Raw genomic sequence first — 13,131 nt, forward strand, 5'->3', positions numbered from 1 at the left:
AGGCAGAAATGAGACTAGAAGCTAACTCAGAACTCACTTATGAGAAAGTTAAATGGAATAATGCCCCCCTCTATCTCTCTGGGCCTGTCTTAGTTCTGCCAGGGACAGCAGTGAGGAAGTGGAATAAGAGGTTGGGAGTTGGGATCAGAGGGACTTTCTGTCCTTCCTGGTTGAAAAACTTTGTGTGTTTCCTAGTTCTTAGGGGATGGGTCTCAGAGGAAGCCATGAAAGTTAGAGAAAAACAATCCCCAAACTACTCCATAGATTGTTTAGATTGCATAAATGTTATGCCAAATATTACATATAGAACCCACAGTCCTCCTGCCAGAATTTAAAGTCCACAGAGAATGTGGTGAAATGTTTTTCCTCCATATACTAAAATAGTAAAACCACTTAACCTAGAAATAAGAGTGAGAGCCACTTTGGGATAATTCTGACCTTATTTGTTACTTTGAGAGGATAGGCTGCAATTGAAAATTATGTAAAGTTTTGAGAAAGAATTATGAGCCTAAGAAAAACATAAATAGAAAGGTAAATCTGTTGCAAAACATAAAGCTATTTGATAAATTCAAAGACTAATTATATATATATATATATATATATACATGTGTTTTTTTTACTTTTCTTTTTTAAGAAAGATTTTATTTATTTTGAGTTTTACAATTTTTCCCCTAATCTCGCTTCCCTCCCCCCACCCCCACAGAAGGCAATTTGCCAGTCTTTACATTGTTTCGATGGAATACATTGATCTAAGTTGAATGTGATGAGAGAGAAATCAGATCCTTAAGGAAGAAACAAAGTATAAGAGATAACAAAGTTACATAAAAAGATAACAGTTTTTTCCCTAAATTAAAGGTAATAGTCTCTGGTCTTTGTTTAAACTCCACAATTCTTTCTCTGGATACAAATGGTATTCTCTATTGCAGACAGCCCCAAATTGTCCATGATTGTTGCACTGATGGAATGAGCAAGTCCATCAAGGTTGATCATTGCCCCCATGTTGCTGCTAAGGTGTACAGTGTTTTTCTGGTTCTGCTTATCTCAGTCAGCAGCAGTTCATGCAAATCTCTCCAGGCTTCCCTGAATTCCCATCTCTCCTGGTTTCTAATAGAACAATAGTGTTCCATGAATTACATATACCACAGTTTGCTAAGCCATTCCCCAATTGAAGGACATTTACTTGATTTCCAATTCCTTGCCACCACAAACAGGGCTGCTATGAATATTTTTGTACAAGTGATGTTTTTACCCTTTTTCATCATCTCTTCAGTATATAGACCCAGTAGTGGTATTGCTGGATCAAAGAGTATGCACATTTTTATTGCCCTTTGAATGCAATTCCAAACTGCTCTCCAGAAAGGTTGGATGAGTTCACAGCTCCACCAACAATGCATTAGTGTACCAGATTTCCCACATCCCTTCCAATATTGATCATTGTCCTTTCTGGTCATACTGGCCAGTCTGAGAGGTGTGAGGTGGTACCTCAGAGATGTTTTCATTTGCATTTCTCTAATAAGTAATGATTTAGAGCAATTTTTCATATGACTTTGATCTCCTCACCTGTAAATTGCTTTTGCATGCCCTTTGACCATTTGTTAATTGGGAAATGGCTTTTTTATTTTGAAAATTTGACTCAGTTCTCTGTATATTTTAGAAATGCTCATTTCTAAAATATACAGAGAACGGAGTCATATTTTTAAAACAAAAAGCCATTACCCAATTGACAAATGGTCAAAGGATATGCAAAGGCAATTTACAGATGAGGAGATCAAAGCAATCCATAGCCATATGAAAAAATGCTCTAAATCATTAATTATTAGAGAAATGCAAATTAAAGCTTCTCTGAGGTACCATCTCACACCTCTCAGACTGGCCAGTATGACCAGGAAGGATAATGATCATTGTTGGAAGGGATGCGGGAAATCTGGGACACTATTACACTGTTGGTGGAGCTGTGAACTCATCCAACCCTTCTGGAGAGCTATTTGGAACTATGCCCAAAGGGCAACAAAAATGAATAGCAATACTACTACTGGGTCTATACCCTGAAGAGATGAGGAAAAAGGGTAAAAACATTACTTGTACAAAAATATTTATAGCAGCCCTGTTTGTGGTGGCAAAGAATTGGAAATCCAGTAAATGTCCTTCAATTGGGGAATGGCTTAGCAAACTGTGGTCTATGTATGTCATGGAACACTATTGTTCTATTAGAAACCAGGAGGGATGGGATTTCAGGGAAACCTGGAGGGATTTGCATGAATTGATGCTGAGTGAGATGAGCAGAACCAGAAAAACACTGTACACCCTAACAGCAACATGGGAGTGATGTTCAACTTTGAAGGACTTGCTCATTCCATCAGTGCAACAATAGGAACAATTTTGGGCGGTCTGCAAAGGAGAGCACCATCTGTATCCAGATGAGGAGCTGTGGAGTTTGAACAAAGTGCAAGGACTATTCCCCTTAATTTAGAAAAAAACAGATATCTTATTGTCTAATCTTGTTACCTCTTAGACTTCTCTTTAAGGATATGATTTCTCTCTCATCACACTGAATTTGGATCAAGGTACAACATGGAAACAAAGTAAAGACTGACAGAGTGCTTTCTGTGGTAGGGGGAAGGAAGCAAGATTGGGGGGAAATTGTAAAATTCATATAATATCTTTAATAAAAATAAATTTAAAAAATTATCTTTTCCCCAATAATTTGTAAAGATATTTTTTCTAATTTGTTTTTTAAATTTTTGAGTTCTAGATTCTCTCTCTTCTATCTTTGATCCCTCTCTGTTCATTAAGAAGGAAAACAATTTGATATTGGTTATACATGTGCAGTCAAAGAAAACATTTTCATATATGTCATGTTAAAAAATTCATGCCAAAAAATAAAATAAAATAAGAAAAAGAAAGAAAAAAAAAAGAAATGAGTCCTTTGTCAGAAATACTAGCTATAAAAATTGTTTCCCAATTTACTACATTTCTTTTGATCTTGGTTATAGTGATTTTGTCTGCGCCAAAGCTTTGTAATTTAATGTAATCAAAATCATCTAGTTTGTTTTTAGTGATGTTCTCCATCTCTTCCTTGGTCATAAACTGCTTCCCTTTCCATAGATCTGACAGGTAAAGTAGTCCTTGATCTTCTAGTTTGCTTATAGTATTGTTCTGTATGTCTAAATCCTGTATCCATTTGCATCTTATCTTGGTATAGGGTCTGAGGTGTTGGTCTAATCTGAGTTTCTTCCATACTAACTTCCAGTTTTCCCAACAGTTTTTATCAAAGAGAGAGTTTTTATCCAATAGCTGGACTCTTTGAGTTAATCAAACAACAGATTACTATAATCATTTCCTGCTATTGCACTATACATGTGTTTTTAAGAATACAATATGCAATTTATTAATCTCTCACATTTAGTCTTAAATTGCTTTTCTTGCAATAAATCTGTGAGTTAACTTCCATCTTTCCTTATATCATTGATGAGTTAACTGAGAATAAGTGAGAATAAGAATATCTAGGATATTGAGTTAGAGACTGGCATTGAATTTGGAATTTCAGTGATATAGGGAATTTCTGGTGAGGAAACTCCCTCTACCAAGGTAAGTTGGGATGTTTTTCTATAGCCTACAGCCTCATATAGTAGTCTGGAGCCCTCAAATAAAGTTAACTTGCCCAGGGTCACAATGGGAGTATGTATCAGAAGCTGGACTTTGATGAAGATTTGCCACCATTGAGAAAGTTCAAAAAATAACTCAAACCACTGAACTCATGAGTTTCAAAAATGTTTTCAGCAGAACATTTAGATCAGACCCCAAGTCCTTGAATGGAACTAAATTTGTTTGGATATGCCACTTCCCAATAGTTCTGCTCAAAGATCAGCCTCATTAACTCTTAAGTTTTTCCTCATCCATATATAGTATTCATTCTTTATCCTGCTGTTCTGCTTCATTGTAGTTGTTGAGTCATGTTGGACTCTTTGTGACTCCATACACTAAAATGGACCAGGCCCTTCTGTCCTCTACAATCTCTCAAAGTCTGTCCGAGTTCATATTTGTTGTTTCTATGACCCTATCTATTCCTCTTATCCTCTCCGTCCCTTCTTTTTCCTTTGATTTCCCAAGACCAGGGATTTTTCCAATGAGGCCTGGCTTCTTATGGTCAAAGTATTTAATCTCCAGCTTCAGTATTTGATCTTCCAGAGAATAGTGTGAAGTAATTTAAGTATGGACTGATTTGACCTCAAAATTCTTCTCTAGCACCACATTCAGAAGTGTCAATTCTTCAACTTTTATTTATAGTCCAACTCATAGAGCCATATATTGATACTGGAAAAACCATAGTTTTGACTATATTGACCCATTTGTCAACAGATGTCTCTGTTTTGAGTATGCTGTCCAGATTTGCCATAGCTTTCCTTCAAAGGAGAAAGTGTGAAATGAGCACAATTGTTTGATAATTTGAACATTCTTCTGCATTGCCCTTCTTTAGGATTGAGACATAAACTGATCTTTGCCAATCCAGTGGCCAAGTTTGCTGGTATATTTAACAACATCATCTTTTAGGATTTTAAATAGTTCAACTGGAATTCCATCACATCCCCTAGATTTATTGTTTCCAATGCTTCCCAAGACTCACTTGACTTCATTTTTCTATGATGTTGCTCCATTAGGAGCAAATTAAGCTTGAATGGGACCAAAGGGTTTCTTTATTTGAGTCCTAATTTCATATAAGCAGCTATTTGATTATGTATCATGGGGGGGGGGAGTTAATCCTTTTATTTTATTTTAAGCATGCATTTATTTTCTCCCTTTCCTACTTCTTTCCCCTATCTCCCATTAAAAAATCAAAAATAGACAATAAAATTCTTATAAGTCAAATTCTCATTGGTCCATGTCCAAAACTGTGAATGCATTTTAAGTCTATCATATTCCTGGCATGAGGGTTTCATTCTCAGGTTTCCAAAATCCTGATTTGTCACTGCATCATTCTGAGTATGAAAGTCTTTCAAAATTGTTTTTCTCTAAAATGTCTTTCTCTGAATTGTGCTCCTAGTTCTACTCATTTCAGTTTCCATGAGTCTTCCCAATGTCTTTGAAACTGTCCATTTCATATTTACTTATGGTTCAGTAATAATCTATTATATTCATGCATCATAATTGGTTTGTACATTTTTAATAATTGAATATTTTCAGAATATAATCAGTTTCCCTACCTTTTATGTATGAAAATGGATAGGAAGGAGTCTATAAATCACCTATGTTTTATTCTATGATCACTTATCATTCCTTCAAAAATGTCCAGTACCTAAAGGTCATTGGTTCCCATTAATTATTTTGAACTTACAAAGCTTTGGACTAATCCTTCTTGTAGCAATGGTCGATGTTTCTATGTTGGGTTCCTGCCAGGAAACTGTCATCTGAAATCATAGGATCCTAGGTGAAGAGCTGGAAAGGAACTGAGAAGCCATCTAGTCCCCAGAGGAGGAAACTGAGACCCTGGGAGAAGGGACTTCTCCAAAGGTCGCAAAGGTAGTGAGTTGACATTTGAATCTAGGTCCTCTGACTCCAGGACCAGCATATTCCACATGGTTCCATGTTTCAGAATGTTTTTCTCCTGAACTTAAAAAACATCTATTTATTTATTTTAGCATTCTTTTAAAAAAAAATTTGAGATCCAAATTCTCTCATTCCCTCTTCTACCTACTGAGAAAGCAACAGTATGATACCTATTATGCATGTGAAATCATTCAAAACATATTTTCGTATTAGCCACATCCCTCCCTCCAAAAAGGCAATAAAAAGAAAGTTTTAAAAATATGCTTCAAGCTGCAATTAGACTTCATCAGTCCTTTCACTGGAGGTGGATAGTATTTTTCATCATGGGTCCTTTGGCATTGCCTTAGATCATTCTATTGCTGAGGCAATATATATATATATATTGTATGTATACACACACACACACACACACACACACACACACATACACATATATATACACACATATATAAGGTATTCATAGCTGATCATACAATATTGCTGTTACTATGTACAGTGCTCTCCTGGTTCTGCTCATTTCACTTAGCATCATATCATCTTTCCAGGTTTTTCTGAAATCTGCCTGCTCATAATTTCTCATAGCACAATAGTATTATATCACATTCATATACCAACAACCTGTTCAACCATTCCTCAATCCATGAGCATTCCCTCATTTTCCAAGCCTTTGCCACCACGAAAAGAGCTGCTATCAGTATTTTGTACAAATTGATCCTTTCCCCTTTTCTTTGATCTCTTTGAAATACAGACCTAGTAGTAGTAGTATTATTACTGATCAAAGAATCTACATGGTTTTATTGTCCTTTGGACATAATTACAAGTTGTTCTCCAAAATGGTTGGGCCATTTTGCAGCTCTGCCAATAGTGAATTACCGTCCCAATTTTTCCAGTTCCCCTTCAACATTTGTCATTTTCCTTTACTGCCATGAGAATCAATCTGATAGGTGCCTGCCCTTATTTTCAAAGATTATCATTGCCTTATTTGAATAAACCATAATGCTTTCATCAGATACTAGCCTCAATTTTGGCTGACTTTCTAGTATGAAATGCAGTTCACATGGGAAAACTGATGCCCAGTAAAGAAAGCAATGAATTGTCTCCTTCCTTCCTTCCTTCCTTCCTTCCTTCCTTCCTTCCTTCCTTCCTTCCTTCCTTCCTTCTTTTTTTATTTTGTGGGAACAGAGGAAAGAATTTAGTAAAGAGCATACATTTGAAGGTACCAGTTCACTCTTGGAGATTTTGAAATTTGACCCAGACTTCTAGGTTGATAGAGTTAACAGTGATGGTGGCTTAAAATCAACATAACACCCTCACTTTCTATAATATTAATCTGCTTTACAACAATTACTTTCCCTTTTGAATTTTTTAGGTAGAATGAACCAGGCTATAAAAGTGTTCCAATGGTTTGGGGACAGTTTCCCTCTTTCATAATTTCTAAAGAGAGTAAGATTTGCTTAAAGCACCTGGAGCAGGATATTTTTCACAATGCACAAACAGTTGCAAAGACTGAATTCAAATGATTTCTCAATCTAAGGAGGCTTTTTCAGTAGGATAATTGTAAATGATTGGTTCTGCTAATCCTTTTTTTAGGTTTTTGTAAGGCAAATGGAGTTAAATGACATGCCCAAGGCCACACAGCTAGGTAATAAAAATATTAAGTATCTGAGACCGGGTTTGAACCCAGGTACTGCTGACTCCAGGGCCAGTGCTTTATCCACTGCGCCACCTAGCCACCCTCCTTTTTTTTTTAATTCTCCAAGTTCTTAGAATTGCCCTTCAGTGTCACTCCTCTTAAGGTATCCTTTCTTTTTTGGCTTCTGCATTCATAATCTCATTTTCTTGGTCATTTGTCTGCATACTTAATTCCAGTTTCTCTATGAAGTTGTGTACCATTCATCAACTCTCCTTTCCTTCAATAAAAACTTTTAAACACCTGGAAGTCAACCTTGGCTTGAGTTTTTTTTTCCTTTTTACCTTCTTTATAGTTGGTTTATGGTTCCCTTTGTTATTTTTTTCATACAGTCTCCCATGAATTATCAAGCCACTTCTGCATCTCATTGGCTAAAGGCCTTCGTTTCATTCAACCAATCCACTAATTCTGCAATTAAGCCTACCCAGACCTTCCTTTTACTGCTTCTCACTCCAAAGGAATCTCTTTTTCCCAACATTTCTCCTAGCACTTTATTTAGATGTCTTCTTTGCCCAGATGTCAGGCTCACCAATTTAAAGTGAGAGGGACAAGGTCCAATCTCCCCATTAGGAAACAGCCTGTAAGTCCAAGATTATAAATGTAGTAAGCAAGCAAAGAAGGGATTTGAACTCAGATTCTCTTGCTCATAAATCCACCATTCTTCCCACTGTGCCATGTTCTTCTGTCCCTTATCCAAAGAGATCCTGGCTCATGATCTGACAGGCTTCCTCTCCCCAATCCTTGTAGCTCAGCCTGTAACACTTGAGATAAATTCACCTGGTCCCTATAATGATGACATCAAACCAATGGTATGTTGGTGTTTAATCACCAGCTTTCCTCCCAAAAAACTTTTCTCCATCATTTTCTTTAGTCTAGACAATCAACAAAATAATAAATCAATCTGATTTGTGGCTGGCTCCAGAACATCCCAGCAAAACTTAATCTTTCACTAACACTAGCTCTTCAGATTAATTCTACACACTTCATTAACTTGGTTTTGATTTGTCCTCTTGCCTTACTTCCCAATACCTTTCCTAATCATTGCCATCCAAAACTGTTGTCCAGAAGAGATCCCTTTTCTCCCCTCCCATTTCTCCCCCTCATTCCAATCCAACTTGGCCCTATTCCTCCCCAACCCAGAATCTCCCTCAACCTCCTAGTGTGTTCTTGAGATTTTCAATAAATTTCCTCTGGTCCACCAAAGTGCTTTGGTGGCAAACACCTTGGTGGTCACACAACCCCCCCCCCCCCCATCTGCTACGACAATGGCCACTCCTGGAATGCAAAACTCCAGATTCAATGAGCCAGAGGCTAGGTGCTGGGAAGGTGTTGACTGATTTTGCTTAACTTACTACTTTGTTGTAAAGATTTAGGGAATCTTGGAGGTCATTTAGTCCAATCCTGGAATTTTAGGAGGGGAGAAAAAAAAGGGAGATGAGAGGAAAAAAGAGGAGGAAACTCAGACCCAGGGAAGTGAAATTATTTCACTCAAGGTAAATAAGTTTACAGATCTAAAGTTGGAAGGAACTACAGAGGTCATCTATCAGGACTTATTAAGTACCTACTGTTATAAATGGCTCATGAAAATTTAGTCCAGTGATTAAAACTTTTTTTTTGTTTTTTTGCAAGGCAATGGGGTTAATAGTCTTGCCCAAGGCCACACAACTAGGTAACTATTAAGTGTCTGAGGCTGAATTTGAACTCAGGTACTCTTGACTCCAGGGCCGGTGTTCTATCCACTGCGCCACCTAGCTGTCCCCTGATTAAAACGTTTTTTAAGACATTTTAATAAAAAGGCATACCTCTCTCAGGGGGGAGGTTCCCCCAAATTCCTAAATGCTAGATGTTACATGCACTTTGAAAGGCTTTGTTCCTGCCCCTTCATGCCAATCATAGGCTGGGGTCACAAATTTAATTGATACATTCACCCCCATACTTTTCCCCACCCTGCTCATTATACTAATGAACAAAAACAGCTACTTCCTTGAGCAGGTGCAAAGAACAATAGCACAGACTCCCATTCATTCCCTGCAAAGTTATTTCTTGAATCACCTTTCCCTTTGTCTAACTCTCTCCTTCCTGTAAACAGGTTGGCATCTCTTGAGTTGCCACAAAGACCAGGCATCCTGGTTTTTGTAATGTATTATCCTCACAGACATCTGTGAGATTCTGGCAATACCCTTTCTCACACTTGTGAAAGCAAAACACCTGATTCTTTCCCACATCTACTATGTGCTAAATGGATAGTCCAACCTCTTCATTTTATAGAGGAAGAAACTGAAGCCCAAGGCAATTAAGTGACTTGCCCAGGGTTTAATAATGAGATATAATTTGAACACAGGTCTCCCTGATTCCCTAATCCAGAATTCTATCTACTGTAGTATAGAGTATTAGGAAATGACAATGTGGGGAAGAAAAAAAGCTTAGAAATATTTTCATAAAAAGGAAAAAAAGAGCATTAGTTTTGGAATCAAAAGACAGAGAGTAAAAACATAGAGCCAATATAGTAAAAAGAATGCTGCATCTGGTCTGAAAAGGTCTGGGTTCAAATCCTGCCTCTGCCTCTGCCCCTGCCTCTGTGACCTTGGGCCAGGCATTTCCCCTCTTTGAAATTCATTGTCTTTCCTTATACAATGAAGGGGTTGGAATAGCTGTTCTCTGAGATCCCTTGTAACTCTAGATCTTGTGTATGACCTTGGGTCAGTTGCTTCCCTTCTCTGGGCCTCAGTTTCCTCCTTTGCTTAATGAAGGGATTGAACTAGCTCACTGAGGTATTTTCCACCTGTCAAACCAATTCAAGTTCCAGATCTATCATTTCTTCACTTTGCTGTCTTGGACAAGTCGCTTCATCAATCAGTTTTTTTAAAAAATGGTCCTTTGAGCAGGGAAAGTCTTGGCATCATAAAAACATTCTGTGTCCAACTTGTGCTTCTCTTCAATTCTGGACCCGACTCCCAGTTCATTTGTAGTGTCTGTCCAAGATCTAATGCATTCATAGAGAGATTATATGGGCCATAAATCCAACTGTGTCTTTATTTTGGATCCTGGACTCTTCATTCAGTTTTGATAGCATTTAGGACATGTCGTACAGTATGCCACAATAAATAGCAAGTGAATCCACTGGAACTAGAATAGGTTTTGATATCATAAAAATCAAAATTCTTATCTATTTGTTAAATGGAAGAAATTCTAAGAGACAAAATTTAGATGAGTTTGCATAGTAAACATAATAAGGATTTGCACAACAAAAATCAATGCATCCAGAGGAGAAGGGAAAGGAACCCTGGAAGAGAAATGTGCTCTCCTAAGAAGTTCTCCCTCAGAGGCCAAAAGAAGGAACGAATTAAAAATAACCACTTGAAAAACTATTTAAACTGACTAATCATCAGAAACACAAAATAGGAGAAACATGTCATATCATCTAACTCCCATTAATTTGGCAAAGATTGCTAACTATGATAAGTTTCAATTTTGGTGGGCTTATAGAAAAGTCCTTCCTTCTACCAAAGAAAGAGGAAAAACTAATCAGTATATGAATTTTGTGTTCAATATTCCATGTCTATAGTCTCCCACCTCTGTAAAAAGAGGATCCCCCATGTTTTATTTTTGGGATTTTAAAAAAGTTTTTTTTTTCTTTTTATGCTTTTGAATATATACCTCCTGCTCCTACTCAGTTATCACTTGGAACAAAGATTTAAAAGGAAAATGAAAAAGCAACGAATTCAATAAACATTTATTAGGCATTTATTATGTTCCACACAATGTAGCTCAGTGCTTAGCAAGGTGAGCATGGAAAAGGAGGCAAAAGACAGGGTCTGCCCTCAAGAAGTTCCCCATCTAATGGAGGATATAGCGGATGGTATTGCACATAAGCTATATGCAGGATGAATAGGAAACAACTAACAAAAGGGATTAAGAAGGTTTAGGGAAGGCATTGTGGGGGGGGGTAGGATTTTAGTTCAGACATAAAGGAAGCTGGGGAGGTCAGTAGTCAGAATGGAGAAGGGAAAGCAATCCAGGTCTGGGACCGAACCAGAGACAAGGGCCAGAGCTGAGAGATGGAGGGGCTTGGGAGTGAAGGGTACATGGTAGGGAGGAAGACAGAAGAAAATTGGAGAGGTAGGAGGGGGCTAGGTGAAGAAGGACTTTGAACCAAACAGAACATGTTCTATTGCTCCTGAAGACAATAGGGAGCCACAGGAGTTTATTGAGCATGGATTACATGGTCAGACCTGCACTTTAGGAAATCATTTTGGTGGCTGAATGGTGAATGGATTGGAGTAGAGAGAGACTTGAGACAGTAAGATTTACAGGTGTGATTTGATGAGATGGCAGTGTCAGAGGAGGCGGGTGGGAGTATTCTAGAGATGTTGCAAAGGAGAATTTGATAGATCTTGGTAAGAGATTGGATAAAGAGGAGGCAGCAATGACAGAAAGTGATGAATCCAGGGTGACTTGTAGGTTGTGAACCTGATGAGGACTGGGAGATGGACTGCCTCTGTTGTTTGTCCTTCTTGAAGAGGGCCTTGACTTCAGGGAGGTGATGCCATGACTTGCAAGTGAATTGGATTTAAGTGAGCAGGCTATGCAAAGTCCCCAGTCTTTCTATCCTCTGCAATCATCTAGTTTCAGTGGCCAGGTATGCATCAGTAAGACTGAAGATGGTCTCAGAAACAGTGGGAGAACTTGATGTTTTAAAGTTAGGTCTTTCGCAGGTCACAGTTTGACTGAGGCAACCCCCATTCAGTGATTAAGGCTAGGTAAGAAAGAAATCAAGCAGAGAATGGCCTCTTTCCAGGAGGGAAAGATCTTCAGGAATCCTGGTCAAAACTGAAACTATTGATATTTACATTCTGAGCTATCTGGCACCAAGCAATGATGAAATGAGGCTGGGGCTGGGACTAATTATTGGCCAATCAATGAGAGCTAGTGATTTGGGTTTAAGGCATCGGAAATGTAGGAGATGAATCTGAAGGTATCTTAGAAGGTTTCATAGATCAAAATTTCTTTTCCTTTGTGCAAGGTCCCTGCAGGTGTGGTGATGTTTGTCCTTTATTCTGGTGATGCCATGATAAGGACATGAGCTGGATTTGAGTGAGGGGTGCTAAGTCACTGGTCTCACTTTTTACTGCAGAGCCATCTTGGTCCAATGGTCAGATAAGGAATGAGAATGACTGGACATGGCCCTGGATGTGAGGCAATGAGAGTTAAGTGACAGGAAATGATGATGATGCTTGTCCCTCATTCTGGAAGAATACCATGACATCAGGGAGGTGATGCTATGACAAATAAGTGATTTGGATTGGAGTGAGGGGGGGCTGTGTTAAGGTAGCAGTCTCATTTTCTCCTCTGTAGCCATGTGGGTCTGAGTCTGAGTCAGGACAGCTGAAGATGGCTCTGAATGCAAGGCAGTCGGGGTTAAGTGAGTTGTCCAAGGTCACGTAGCTAGTGATGATGATGTTTTTGCTTTGTCCTTCATTTTTCAAGATGCCAGTGACATCCAGGAGGTGATGCCATGACAAGCACATGAGTTGTATCTGAGTGAGGGGGAGGGGGCTGTGCTGAGTCCCCAGCGTCACTCTCTCCTGCAGAGCCATCTGGCTTGGTGGTCAGAGAAGAATTGGGATGACTGGAGATGGTCCTGGATGCGAGGTGATCAGGTGAAGTGACTTGACCAGAGTCTCATAGCTAGTGAGTGTGTGAGGCTAGATTTGAAGTCAGCTTCTCCTGATTTCAGGGCCAGTGCTCTGGCCATTGCACCATCTAGCTGCCTTATAAGGGGGTGGTACCCTAAGTGGACAGAAAGACAGCAAGGAGAGGAAAGTTGGAAGGGCAGATTTTGGAGGGGTCCAGTAACGAGTTCAATTTGCAACATAGTGAGTTGAAGATGGTTTCCT

Source organism: Macrotis lagotis, chromosome X (genome assembly GCF_037893015.1).
Source record: "Macrotis lagotis isolate mMagLag1 chromosome X, bilby.v1.9.chrom.fasta, whole genome shotgun sequence".
NCBI classification, from domain to species: Eukaryota; Metazoa; Chordata; class Mammalia; order Peramelemorphia; family Peramelidae; genus Macrotis; species Macrotis lagotis.